Source organism: Mus musculus, chromosome 3 (assembly GCF_000001635.26).
Source record: "Mus musculus strain C57BL/6J chromosome 3, GRCm38.p6 C57BL/6J".
In the NCBI taxonomy this organism is placed as follows: Eukaryota; Metazoa; Chordata; class Mammalia; order Rodentia; family Muridae; genus Mus; species Mus musculus.
In genome coordinates, this window is record NC_000069.6 from 47,038,998 (window position 1) to 47,052,453 (window position 13,456).

The 13,456-nt window shown below is 37.2% G+C and overlaps 1 pseudogene; it reads right to left on the reverse strand.

Moving 5' to 3' along the window:
- Positions 10,117 to 12,787, reverse strand: Gm10356 (predicted gene 10356; annotated as a pseudogene).

The window sequence follows — 13,456 nt, forward strand, 5'->3', positions numbered from 1 at the left end:
TATAATTTTGTTGAAGATATTTGCTGGCTCTTTAAGTTGAAAATCCTCATTCTCATCTACTCCTACTATCCATAGGTTTGGTCTTCTCATTGTGTCCTGGATTTCCTGGATGTTTTGAGTTAGGATCTTTTACCATTTTGCATTTTATTTGATTTTTGTGCCTGTGTTCTCTATGGAATCTTCTTCACCTGAGTTTCTCTCTTCCATCTCTTGTATTCTGTTGCTGATGCTCACATCTATGATTCCTGATTTCTTTCCCAGGATTTCTATCTCCAGATTTGTGTCCTTTTGAGTTTTATTTATTGTTTCTACTTCCATTTTTTTTATCTTGGATGGGTTTGTTCAATTCCATTACCTTTTTGTTTGTGTTTTTCTGTAATTCTTTAAGGGATTTTTGTGCTTTCTCTTTAAGGACTTCTACCTGTTTAGCAGTGTTCTCCTGTATTTACTTAAGTGAGTTATTAATGTCCTTCTTAAAATCCTCGACCAGCATCATGAGATATGATTTTAAATCCGATTCTTGCTTTTCGGGTATGTTGGGGCATACAGGACTCTCTGTGTGGGCGTACTGGGTTCTGATGATGCCGAGTGGTCTTGGTTTCTGTCATTAAGACTTTTACCTTTACATTTTGCCATCTGGTAATCTCTGGTGCTAGATGTTCCAGCTGTCTCTGGCTGGAGCTTGCTCCTCCTATGATTCTGTTAGTCTCTGTCAGCACTCCTGGGAATCCAACTCTCTCCTAATTCTCAGTTGTCAGAGCACTCTCTGCAGGCAAGCTCTCCTCTGTCTGGGAAGGTGTGCAGAGGTGTGGATCTGAGCTCTGTCTCCTGGCTGAAGATGAAGGCCCACAGGGACTCTGTCCCAGAAGCTATGTTTTTTCTGCAGCCTGTGTGCTCTCCTCTGCAGACTGGTCTCTGGGGGACCTGAAATACAAGATGGTGTCCTCACCTGCTTCGCGGTCAAAGCCCTCCCTGGAGGCTGACTCTCTTCTGAAGGGAGAAAGTGCACAGAGGTCTGTGTCTCAGCTCTGCATCCTGGCTGAAGATGAAGGCCTAAAGGGACCCTGTCCAAGAAGCTATGTTACTTCTGCAGTCCTCAAGCTCTCCTGTGCAGACTTGTCTGGCAATATGTGTTTTAAGTAAAACATTTAACATTATTTTTTGTAGAAATAAATAAAGTTGTTTTTTGGCAACCCAAGAAAGTTACCTGTTAAGAATGTAAGATTCTTGTGTCATTGATTCTGATTTAAACTGTTCTTCATAGAATTCATATTTACTCATAGACTAGAAAAGCTGGACATCATCTGTGTGAATGACCTTCTAAATATAAACATGTAGATTATTTAGAATCCTCTCTTTATTTTGTATGTCATTGTTATGGTTTGTATATATTTGGCCCAGGGAGAGTTACTATTAGTAGTTGTGGCCTTGTTGGAGTAGGAATGGTCTTTTTGGAGTAGGAGTGGCCTTTTTGGAGTAGGAGTGGCCTTGTTGGAGTAGGTGTCACTGTAGGTATGAGCTTTTCCCTATGTGGTTAATACCCTTTCCCTAGGTTCCTGGAAGCCAGTTTTTAACTAGTCGCCTTAGGAACAAGAGTTAAAACTCTTAGCTCCTCCTACACCATACCTGCCTGGATGCTGCCATGCTTCTGCATTGGAGATAATGGCTGAATCTGTAAGTGAGCCCTGGTGAAATGTTATCTTTATTAGAGTTACCTTGGTCATGGTGTCTGTTCACATCAGTAAAACCCTAAGATTGTTATTAATTATGGTTGTTTTTATAATTTGGTCCTTTTAATTTTTTATTAGATATTTTCTTTATTTATATTTCAAATGCTATCCTGAAAGTTCACTATACCCTTCCCGTGCTCTGCTCCCGTACCCACCCACTCCCATAATGAAGTATACATTATATGCTATTACAGGAAACTATACAAGATTATTTCATACTTACTTTCATTGCGCTGTTTCAGAATTATGGCCTTCTTTTACAATAGCTCTTGTTAAATATATATATATATATATATATATATGTATATATATATATATGTATATATTTGTAACACACATATATATGAATATTAATTAATTTATACATACATATGAATGTAACACACATATATATTCCTAATATACATTCCAATAATTCCAATATATATGCATATATATATATATTCCTAAGTATATCAATAGAGCCCTATGTTACTTGTGTACATGTTTTCAGTGATAACAGTTTTTTATTTGATAATCATTTGATGTGTTCTTCCTTCAAGATGACTACTTCAGGCTTTTAATTTTATATGAGTGTCTCAAATTTTGAAGCCCATACTTTAAACATGACTAGAGAGCATAAAATAGTAACTACTTGATATCTCTTTTGCACTCTCTGATTATTGCTAATCATCATCATATCTGTATGCAACATTTTATATGCAAATTTTATTAAAATTTGACAGTAATCTATGAAAAAAATTATTCACTTGTCCCCATTGTCTGCAGACATAGCTCCCTTACTTCTGATTTCAGCAGAGATGCCACTTTTTCAGTAAGACCCACTTTCATTACCTTTGACACCTCTAATTAAAGCTGATCTGATAGAGATCTAAGTGAAAATTTTCAGAATGCCATTTCTTTGCTCATCAAATATAAAAAATATTAAGCAATATGTAAAAATCTTTATTATATTTCAATAGATATCATGATTTTTCTTCAAATATTCCCTTCATTTCTGATGATAGCCAAGGATTACATATGAATTTTCTCCAACCATGAATTTCAAAACTCTAAATCAAATTTATGCAGTGAATTGTTAGAGAATTTGAAAACTTCAGGGCAGATACTGAAGAAGATGTGCAATTTTTGATGGCACCTGTAGTCTATAAATAACAAATAAACTATGGAATTATGGCTATCCAAATGAGGTGTCCTCTACAGCTCTCAGACAATGGAAATCTTGGTCTTTACCGGCACTTATTTATGGATGATTTGAAGGTTTAGGCTTGTGAAGGTGGGTTTGTGACTGAGGGGGGGCTTTGATATTTCAAAGAATGCCAGATACTTTGGACTCTGTGTTCTGCTTTCTGTTTGAGTGTAAGCCCACAGTGACTGTTCTGACCTCCTGTTTCCTGCTAATTCCTCTTTGTGCTCAAGGACTACAACCTTGTAAATCAGGCATTCTCACCCTTCCTAATGTTGCGACCCTTTGGATATAGTCCCTCATGTTTTTGTTACTCCATAACTGTAATTTTACTTATGTTATCAATCCTAGTGTAAATATCTGTGGTTTCCAATGATACACAGGTTGAAAACAAGTGCCATTTTTTTTCTTTTGTAAATTGTCTTGAACATTGTGTTTTTCACTGTGATAGATAATGAACTAATTTACTTTCCACACATACAGTATTCACTGAAACTCAAATAAATGTATGTGAGTAAAAATATATGTGGACAAGAGTCTCAGATGGAAATAAAGGATATAAAGTACAGAACTAACTGAGCACCAGTGTGTATTAATCTCTGGGGTTTTTTGTTTGTTTGTTTGTTTGTTTGTTTGTTTTTAATCCATGGACACATCGTCAGCAAATGCCTCATGCTGTGGACGTATACCCTCATAGTGTAGAAAATAGGATGATTTTGTCAAATATATCACTATACAAAATGCAAAAGAATACAGAAAATGAGCATTGAGATGTGGGTCTATTGCTATGATTAATTGACTGTGTGATTTATATATCATCAGTGCTGGTAGTTGGAGGAATTTGAAGAGTTGTAGACTAGTAAGCTTGTCGTATTTTTAAGCAAAGCTTAATGTTAAGGATTGTTCTGATGTGTATGTTGGAGAATAGGATTGCAGCAGTGTGGCAGAAGTATGGATAATGAAATTCTGCCTCATGAGTGCTAGGAATGGGAAAAGATTTCACAGGAAATTGGTCTAGCGAATGAAATATAACTCAGTAAAATGTCAACTTAGAATGTATAGACTCTGGTCCAGTTCTCAGAACCGCAAATAGGGCAGAGTGGTACATACTGTCATCTAAACAAAAGAGGCAAGGAAAGGGGAAACAGACACTCACCATCACCCTTGGCTCCACAGAAATGAAAAAACAAAACACAAAAAACAAAACACAAAACAAAACAAAAACTAATGACCACCATTAACACTGTAGTAAACTGTCAAACTATATTCAATCTTCGTCCTGAAAATCAAGTGAAGTGTTGGATTTTAAACATGTGAACAATGGAGATATTAATCTCCATAGAAGGGAGAATTTAAGTTTACAGATGAATGAATAACTTAGGCCTTGGTCTTATGTAGGTTGAAGCAGGAGATGGTTGGGGAGCACTATCTCAACAGGCAATATTTGTTTAGATTGTATTAATTACTTTGAATTGTTTTAATTATCAAATATGTGTGGTTTTACGTTTGGTGGTAATATAAAAATTCATCTGGGAGTGAGGTCAATCTATTAAATTCATTCAATCTATATCTTTAATGATTTTGGTTTAATGGATCAAGGTCATGCTATTTTTCGGGAGAGGCACTGTATTTGTGTTGACAGGAAGGGATAGAAGACTTTGGGCCCTTTCTTGAGTTATATAGAACAGATTCGACAGGGGAAGACCCCCTGATGATCTTGGATACAGAAAAGAAAAATTCTAAAATATTGAACAAGACAGTTACCTTAATCTGTTGATTCCTCAACATGGAAGAGACCTATAACTGGCTTGGACTCAAAAGTATCCAAGACAAAACTCCAGCTAAAATTAGACAATAAATTTTGATAGTTTTTGAATCCTTAAAATTCATCATTGCCATCTTTCTTATGGAATAAATTAAGTCATTTAGCATGGAGGAAAATGATATAGATTTGAAAGGATGGTTCTTAGATGGTAATACAATTTGAAGTCAGAACATAAGTCAGTTATGAAATTGTAAACACTTTAAGTCAGGATAGATGGTAGAGTACTTTATTTTGACAAAATTGATGGACTGGACTCTTAGTGTATTCATACCTCACAGTTTACATGACTTTTATAATTACATTCAATGTATATTGGACAGGAAATGACTTTTTAGTGGACAAGGTGAGAGGGATGTATCAGCTTCTGTTCTCATGCTAATTGTGTTTCCCAAAAACTTGTTTACAGTGCCCTGCAGGTAGGCTAAAGGAAGCCTTCCCCCAGTTGACTCTGATAGGGAACATGGCAAACCAACAAGTGGAAAAGATTCCCAAGAGCATGTACAGGATTTATAGACACCATATTTCTCACAGACAGGATTACCATGACAATATTAAGCTAAAAGCTACAATATATTTACAGGTGACCTGGATTAGATCCATGGAGGTCATGTGCTTCAGTTTTTGTGAGCTTATACTAACCTTGCTTGGTTAACTGAGAGTATCTAGTAGCCTAGTGTCCTACACACCCTCTTGCCCTTACATTCTATCTGCATCCTCCTTCTCGGGATCCCCTGAGTTCTAATTGGAAAGATTTTATGGAGATCTATGGTTGATCTCTCTCTCGGTAAAATGTCTAGATGTTGGTCGGTCCATTCATCTGTTCTGATCTATATCAGGGGAAGCCTTTCTCATGATGACTAAATAAGGCACTTATCATACAAGTATACCATAAGCATATGAGCATAGCAATGTACTATTAGGATTCATTTTAACCATATTTGGCTTTTGTTATTGTTATTATTTGCTTGTTTGTTTTGTTTTGTTTTGTTTGTTTTTGAATCCAGGTATGTTTGCTTTTACCCTAGGTCTCCTGGCCATCTAGTCCCTCATTCTTGGTTATTCAAGCAATGTGTCTGGTATGGGCTTCTTCTCCTGGAGTAGGCCCTATGTCAAATTAGTCATTGGTTGGTTATTCTACACTGTCTGTACAATCACTGCCCTTGCATTTCTTTTCTTTTGCAGAGAGTAAAAATTGCATATAAAAGTTTTATGTGTAAGATGGTCTCCATGTTTCTCTTTTGGTATCTCACAGAGTAACGTTCTTCATCAAACAGACTGTGCCATAGTGTGAAGAATCCTTGTAGGCACCACTTTTAATGTCTCCATATCCAATGAGTTGTATGGTGCCGTCTTAGCTAATGATGCCCCACTGTCAGTTTTCCAAGAGCAATCTTTTGCCTTAGCAACATCCTGGGTTGTTTGGAGATTTCCACGCAATCCCCTTGGCCAACAATTCAATTTAATTTAACTAAGTCCAACCACTGGAAGCCTCACCTGGTGGGAAGGGATGGCCAGTTAATACTCCTAATCCCTCATTACTAACCATCCTTCATACATTTTTGGCAGTTTACTCTGAAGAAGGTTTTCACACAACCCATCAACTGTCCCTCCATTTCTAACCATCTCTTCTGAATTCTATCCTACCATCACATTTCCATCTCACCAGATTCTCCTGCTTGCATTTTCATGCACCCCCAAGTTCCTCAGTAAGAACTATGATATCTCCTCTCCCCACCAAAAGAAATCTGTGAGTACCCATAGACTTCTACTTTCATACTTTTATCTCTAAGTCTATGGATTGTAGCTTTGTTATCATTTACTTAACAGATAATATCCACTATAATCAAATATGCCAGATTTATCTTTCTGGATCTGTGATACTTCACTCAGGGTGATTATTTTTTCTTCTTCCATCCAATTGCCTACAAATTCACAATTTCGTCTTGTAACAGCTGAGTAACACTCCATTATATGAGTGTACTGCATCTTCTTTATCCATTATTCAACTGAGGGAAATCTAGGTTTTTTTCAGTTACTGCCTATTATGAGTAAAGCTGAAATGAATGTAGTTAAGTAAGTGTCCTTGTAGTCAGCGAGAGCTTTGGGGGATATATGACCCAGAGTATTATAATTTAATCTTGAGCTAGACTGCTTCCAAACTTTCTGAGGACCTGCCATTTTGAATTTCATATTTGTCATACAAGATTGCATTCCTGATACCAAAGAATCTGTGTTCTCCTTGCTCCATATTCTTGCTAGCATAAGCTGTGACTTGTGTTATTAATCTTAGCTATTCTGACAGGCACAAGATGGGATCACAGAGTAATTTAGATTTGTATTTCCCTTATAGCTAAAGATTTTGAAAATTTGTTTATATATGTCTCAGACATTTAAGTTTCTCTGTTGAATTTTCAGTTTAGGTCTATACCACATTTTTAAAAATTAAAATATTTAGTTTTTTAATAGTTTATTATATTATTTATATATTTTGTGTATTATTCTTCTATCAGATATAAAGTTGGCAAAAACATTTTATCATTCTGTAGGCTGCTATTTGTGCTATTTATGGTGTACTTTGACTTACAGAAGCCTATCAGTTTCATGAGGTCCCAATTATTTGTTGTTCTTGGTGCCTTAGATATTGTTATTGTGTTCAGAAAGTTGCCTTCTCTGTCAATCTGTTCAAGGCTATTCAACACTTTGTCTTCTATTGGGCTTAATGTATCTGGTTTGAACTGAGGTCTTTAATCCACCTGGACTTGAGTTTTTGCAATATGATAAATATGCATCTGTTTGCATTCTTTTACATGCAAACATCCAGTTTGACCACATCACTTGTTAAAGATTCTCTCTTTTCTTCAGTGTATATTTTTGGGTTCGTTATAGAAAAATCAGGTGTTCATAGCTGTGTGGATTTATGTCTACGTCTCTAATTCCTTACCATTGATCATTGTATCTATTTGGAGGCCAATACTATATGGTACTTACTACTATTGCTTGATAGTGCAACTTGAAATGAGAGATGGTAATAACTCTAAACGTCCTTTTATTTTTCAAGATTTCGAGATTGTGTTAGCTATCCCGGGGTTTTTGTTGTTGTTGTTGTTGTTGTTTTCCATATGGTGTTGAATATTGTTCTATTAAGGTCTGTCAAGAATTGGAGTGGCAGTAGAGCTAGCATAGACAGAGAAGGCACCTGCTTGCCAGACTCAAGTGTATAAGATCAGGAGAGCTGGTTCAGCCTCCTTGTAAGGTACAGCACTTGAGGGAGTGAGTGGGCACCAGGCCTTGACTGGGAAGCACAGTGGTGATGGCCTTGAAGGAATGAGTGAGCTGGCTTGAGGGCATGAGAGTAGGGGAGCTGACCTTGCCTTCTGCAGATGACTATATTTGGTGGCCTTGCCAGAGCAGCACTGGGAAATTCCCCTGGTGATGGGAATAAGGAAGAGCCTGCGAAGTGACTAGCTTAGCTATCACCCAAGCCCATATCAAGGGTTTAAATTGGCCCATTCCTCAAATCTATATTAAGTAAAATTGGTTGAGATGTGTGCAAGGGCCAGTCCGGCTGATCCTAAGCTGTAGAATCTCCATGACACAGAGCAACAACAGGATATCACACAAGCCATTCACCTGATTGATTAAAGTTATCCCAAGATATTTTTAAGCTAATTATAAAATATGTTTTCCTCTGTTTTCTTTTTCAGTCTGTTTATGATTTGTGTATAGGAGGGCTACTGATTTTTATAAATTCATTTTGTATCCAGCTATTTTGTTGAATGTTTTTATCAGCTGATAGAATTTTTAGTCACTTATATGACTGAATCACCTGCATATAAGGATACTTTGACATTTACCCTGATAATTTATATTCTCTTGATCTCTTTGAGTTGTCATATTGCTCTTATAAGATTTCAAGTTTTATGTTGGACAGATAAGGAGAGAGTAAGGAACCTTATCTTGTTCCTAATTTTAGTAGAAATGCTTGATTTTCTCCCCATTTAAATTGATGTTGGTTATGGACTTCTTGTGAGCTGACTTCACAATGTTTTTTTTATGTCCCTTGGAACCCAAATTTCTCCAGGTCTTTTATAATAATATAGTTCAGAATTTTGTGAAAGGCCTTTTGCACATTTAGTGAAATAATCATGTGTTTTTTGTTTTCTGTTTCTCTACATAGGTAACATTTATTGATTTTCATATAATAAACCATCCCTGCATCTCTGGGAGGAATCCTGCTTGAGCATAATAGATGATCTTTTTGATGTGTACTCAAATTCAGTTTGCAAACATTTTATTGAGTATTGCATCTTGGCTTATGAGGGCTACTGTTCTGTAATTCTCTGTTTTATTGTTGAATCTTTTTTGGATTTGGTATTGAGGTGAATTTCGCAATGTTCTTTCTGTTGCTATATTGTGGAATATTCTGAGCAATATTGGCATTTGTTCTTCATTGAAAGTCAGGTAGAATTCTGTATTGACACTGTCTATTCCTGGGCCTATTTCTGCTTGGAAGACTGACATTGACAGCTTCTGTTTCATTCAGATTTATAGGTCTATCCAAATCAATTATCTGGTCCTGATTTAACATTAGTAAGTTGTACATATCATAAATTTATCCATTTCAGTTTGATTTTTAAGTTTGTTGCAGTACTGAGTATATCCCTAAGTATGCCCCTAAGAGTCTTTAGATTTCTTTCTGCCTATCTCTATGCCCCCTTTCATTCTGATTTTGTTAATATGGATATTCTCTCTGATTTTTATTTAGTTTAAGTAAAGTTTTAGCTATCTTCTTGTTTTTCTCAAATAAACAACTATTTGGTCATTAATATTTGTAATGTTATATTTATTTCTATTTTATTGATTTCAGCCCTGTTTGGTTACTTGTTTGTTTTTCTTGTCACATACTCATCTTGGTGTGATTTGTTTTTCTTGCCTTGCTTGTCTTTTCCTTCCTTCCTTCCTTCCTTCCTTCCTTCCTTCCTTCCTTCCTTCTTTCCTTTCTTTCTTTCTTTCTTTCTTTCTTTCTTTCTTTCTCTCTCTCTCTCTCTCTCTCTCTCTCTCTCTCTCTCTCCCTCCTTCCTTCCTTCCTTCCTTCCTTCCTTCCTTCCTTCCTTCCTTATTTCTCTCTCTTTCTTTCTTTCATTCTTTTTTTCCCCCAGAGATTTCGGATATGCTCTTAAGTTGCTAATTGTGAGATCTCTGCAATGTGTTATATAGGTAATTAATGCCTTGAACTTGCCTCTTAGCACCTGTTTTATTTCTATTTTTATTTTTATTTTGTGTGTGTGTGTGTGTGTGTGTGTGTGTGTGTGTGTGTATTGTAAGTTTGTCTATACTCTGTATTCACTTTCATTGTTTTCTTTTTTTTTTTTTTTTAAGTGACAATGTTTTATTGTTTTGCCAGGCTCTCTTCAGAGTAAGCTACTTATTACACAATACAAAAATAATGGCTTCCTATATAAAATGAACCACTCTAATTCTAAGTAAGTTAAATGACACATTTAAATGTGCTTCATAATAACTCTATTTATCCTTTCCCACTGTGGGGACGATCCCACCGTCTCTGTCCATAAAGACTCACAGGGAGGACTTCCATGGCCTGCTCTGCTCTGGAGAGGCAAGGAGGCTCTGTCTGGGCATGCTCTGGGTTTGTAGCTGTTTCCTCACTTATTACGTCTCTGGGTTTCTAGACCAACCCTTCGTGGACATTACGGGCAATTATGCACAGAGGGCAGGAAAGGAGCCTCGGAGGCTCTGGAAGCATCTCAGTGGGATGATGCGCTCACTTCCTCTTTGGTCATCAAAGACTGGGAAGAATAAAATAATCAGTGTGGCTGTCAATCTTACCTGACACCAGTAACAGGTGAATGCAGAATTTACATGAAAGATTCAGATTGAAAAAAGGCATCTAGCACTCTAGTATATTTACCTGTGGCTTTAAAATAATACTCAAAATATATAAATACATATATAAATGAAAAGCTAAAAACTAACAGGTTTACACATTAAATGAATAGATATTTCAAATACCAAACACAATTTTCAATTTAGCCCCAAATTTCAACTTCCAAGATTTTCATTTTATAATTTAAATTTGAAAGAACTGTTTTGTTTCTCCTTGAAGAGAAATATTTATTACACTGAAATAACTACTGGTTTTGGTTGTAATGAAACTAATTCAACTTAAGTTATGTGAATGAAAATAGTATTTTAATTAGGAGCAAACTTAAAGGCAGTTTGTCTATAAACACTGAAATGTTATAAAAGATTTTATGAGAAGTGTGCCATTTTGACATATGGCAGAAAGAACATTAGCTGTAATGTATATCCTGAAGCATCAGGAGTACAGATAACCCTGGGAGTCCTTATGGACAAGTGTAGGAAACTGATTACAACTGTACTTTAACTCTCATAGGTCTAAATGAAAAAGACAGCAATGCATCTAACTATCTAATGCATAAATAACCCTGACCAGACTTTTATGAAAAGTTAACAAAACCCTTTTTCACTATCAAACTTCTATTTTATAGACTAGAATGTATAAATTTTAAATTAGCATATACCTTATTAGGGATGATCAAACTAAAAACCAAACTACAAACTCCCAAAAGGCCAAACCAAGTGAGAACAATGTTGATTGTGTTCAGTGCTGGTTGTGTTGCCCTCTTGCAAAATGACAGGCAAAATCGTACTTGTCTTTACATTTGTACCCACATACGTTACACTGAAAGGGGCTGTCATACCCATGGCACCCCATATGGACAGTGTAAAGGACGTTGTCTGCAAAGTACACGTCACAGTGCTGGCAGTGGTGTAGAAGCTGAGGATCCTGCACCGGCAGGGTTGGAGCTGGAGTGCTTGGCTGGCTGTTTCCTATGCTGGGAGTACTGGTGTGGGCACTTGGTTCACTGCTGGGCCCTGCCACTGGACTGTAGTTCCTCTGACTATGTGATGGCCACGGTTCCGGACTTGTGGGGGAGGAGCTCTGAGGAATACTTGCTGACACAGCAGAGACAACTGCTTGGGCAGAGGGTTGCTGAATCATGAAAGGCTTTTCATCAGGGCAGGCATCTACATCAGGAGAGGCAGGGTTTTGGTTTTCTGGTGGCAAGCTGGAGAACTGTCCTGCTAAAGTAGAGAGCTGATTCAAAGGGTTGTCAACCATGAGTTCTTGGGGGTCCCTTGGCAGGCCACCAGTTGGTGTAGTTTTAGCCATAGCTTCATAGGAGTCAGTCTGAATATTTGGGATTTCGTGTGTAAAATCATTAAGGTAGTCTGGTTTCTGGACCACCATGGAAGGTGGACTTAAGTTGATTAGTGCTCTTCTGCTATACCCCAGATTGCTTGTTTTCTTTTGTAAAACCCCCCACATTTTCTTGCTGCTTAAGGAAGACCTGGTACCTTTAATTGGTACCATTTTATGTTTGCGCCTTCGATGGTGGGACAGGTTACTTCGGTCACTGCAGCAGAAGGAGCACAATTCACATTTGTATGGTTTTTCCCCAGTGTGAGAGCGCATATGGGATTCCAGGTGGCGCTCGTAAGCAGATGCAAATGGACATAAGTGACACCTGTGAGGCTTCTCGCCTGTGTGGATCCTGATGTGCTCAATGAGCCTGGCCGTTCCTTTGCTGGCATAGTTGCAGTACCGACACTTGAGCTTCCCATCGAAGGTCCTCTCAAACCCGTCTACTAACATTCCTGAGTTTTCATCCAGGGAAACTTCAACAGACGGGTGATCAAGGCCATTTTGATCGCCATCTGCTTCAGCTCCCTGAAGAGTCTCTGCTTCTTTGTCCCCACTAACAGATCCCGAAATCATGTTCACATGATGCGTCTGCTGGGTCAGGTATTCCGGGAAATCTTTTACAAAGTCCAAAGGCTCTGGTTTCTTTTCACCCATCTTGGTGCTTTTTTTTTTTCTTTCTTTCTTTAAGTTGAAAGTCTGTTATATCTCCTGACAACCGCACCGAGGAATCCTCACAGCCCTTTTCACTGCCGTCGCCGCCACCGCCACCGCCTCAGCGTTCGTCAGCGTCGCAGCTGTAGCCGCCATATTTGTTGTCCATTGTTTTCTATAAAGTCATCTTTGATTTCTTTCCTCCTGTTTTGCCCTATTTTTCATTTAGTTGAGAAGTTTTCAGTACAGTTTAGCTGTTTTTCTTGTTGCTGATATCTAGATTTAATTTTTGTATTAAAGATTCATGGAGTTAATTCAATTTTTGTTGTTGATGGTTTTTTGTTTTGTTTTGGTTTGGTTTGGTTTTTGTTGGTGGTGGAAGACTAGTGTATATTGTTAATTTGTTGAGACTTGGTGTTTAATGAAGTATATTGTCACTTTTGAAGAACATTCGATGATCTACAGAGAATAAGATATACTTCATTGTATTTAAATAAAAGTTCTATAAATATGTGTTAGGACCATTTGGTTTATATTGTCTGTTAGCTTTACCATTTTTATGTTTTGATTTTGTCTGATGACCTCTTGTTGTTGAGCAGGGTATTGAAGACTCTCACTATTACTATTTCATTTCAGACAAATTTCCATTTAGCAGAGACTGACCTTAATCTTGCTGTGAAGTTGGAGATGACCTTATACCAGTACTGGTCTTACTGCTTTCAGGCACCAAAGTATGGGCTCCCTGTGTGCATATATCTTGGAACTAAGGTTTGTGTGATATCATGGAATAAACCGTGCTGTGTATGTTAGACCAG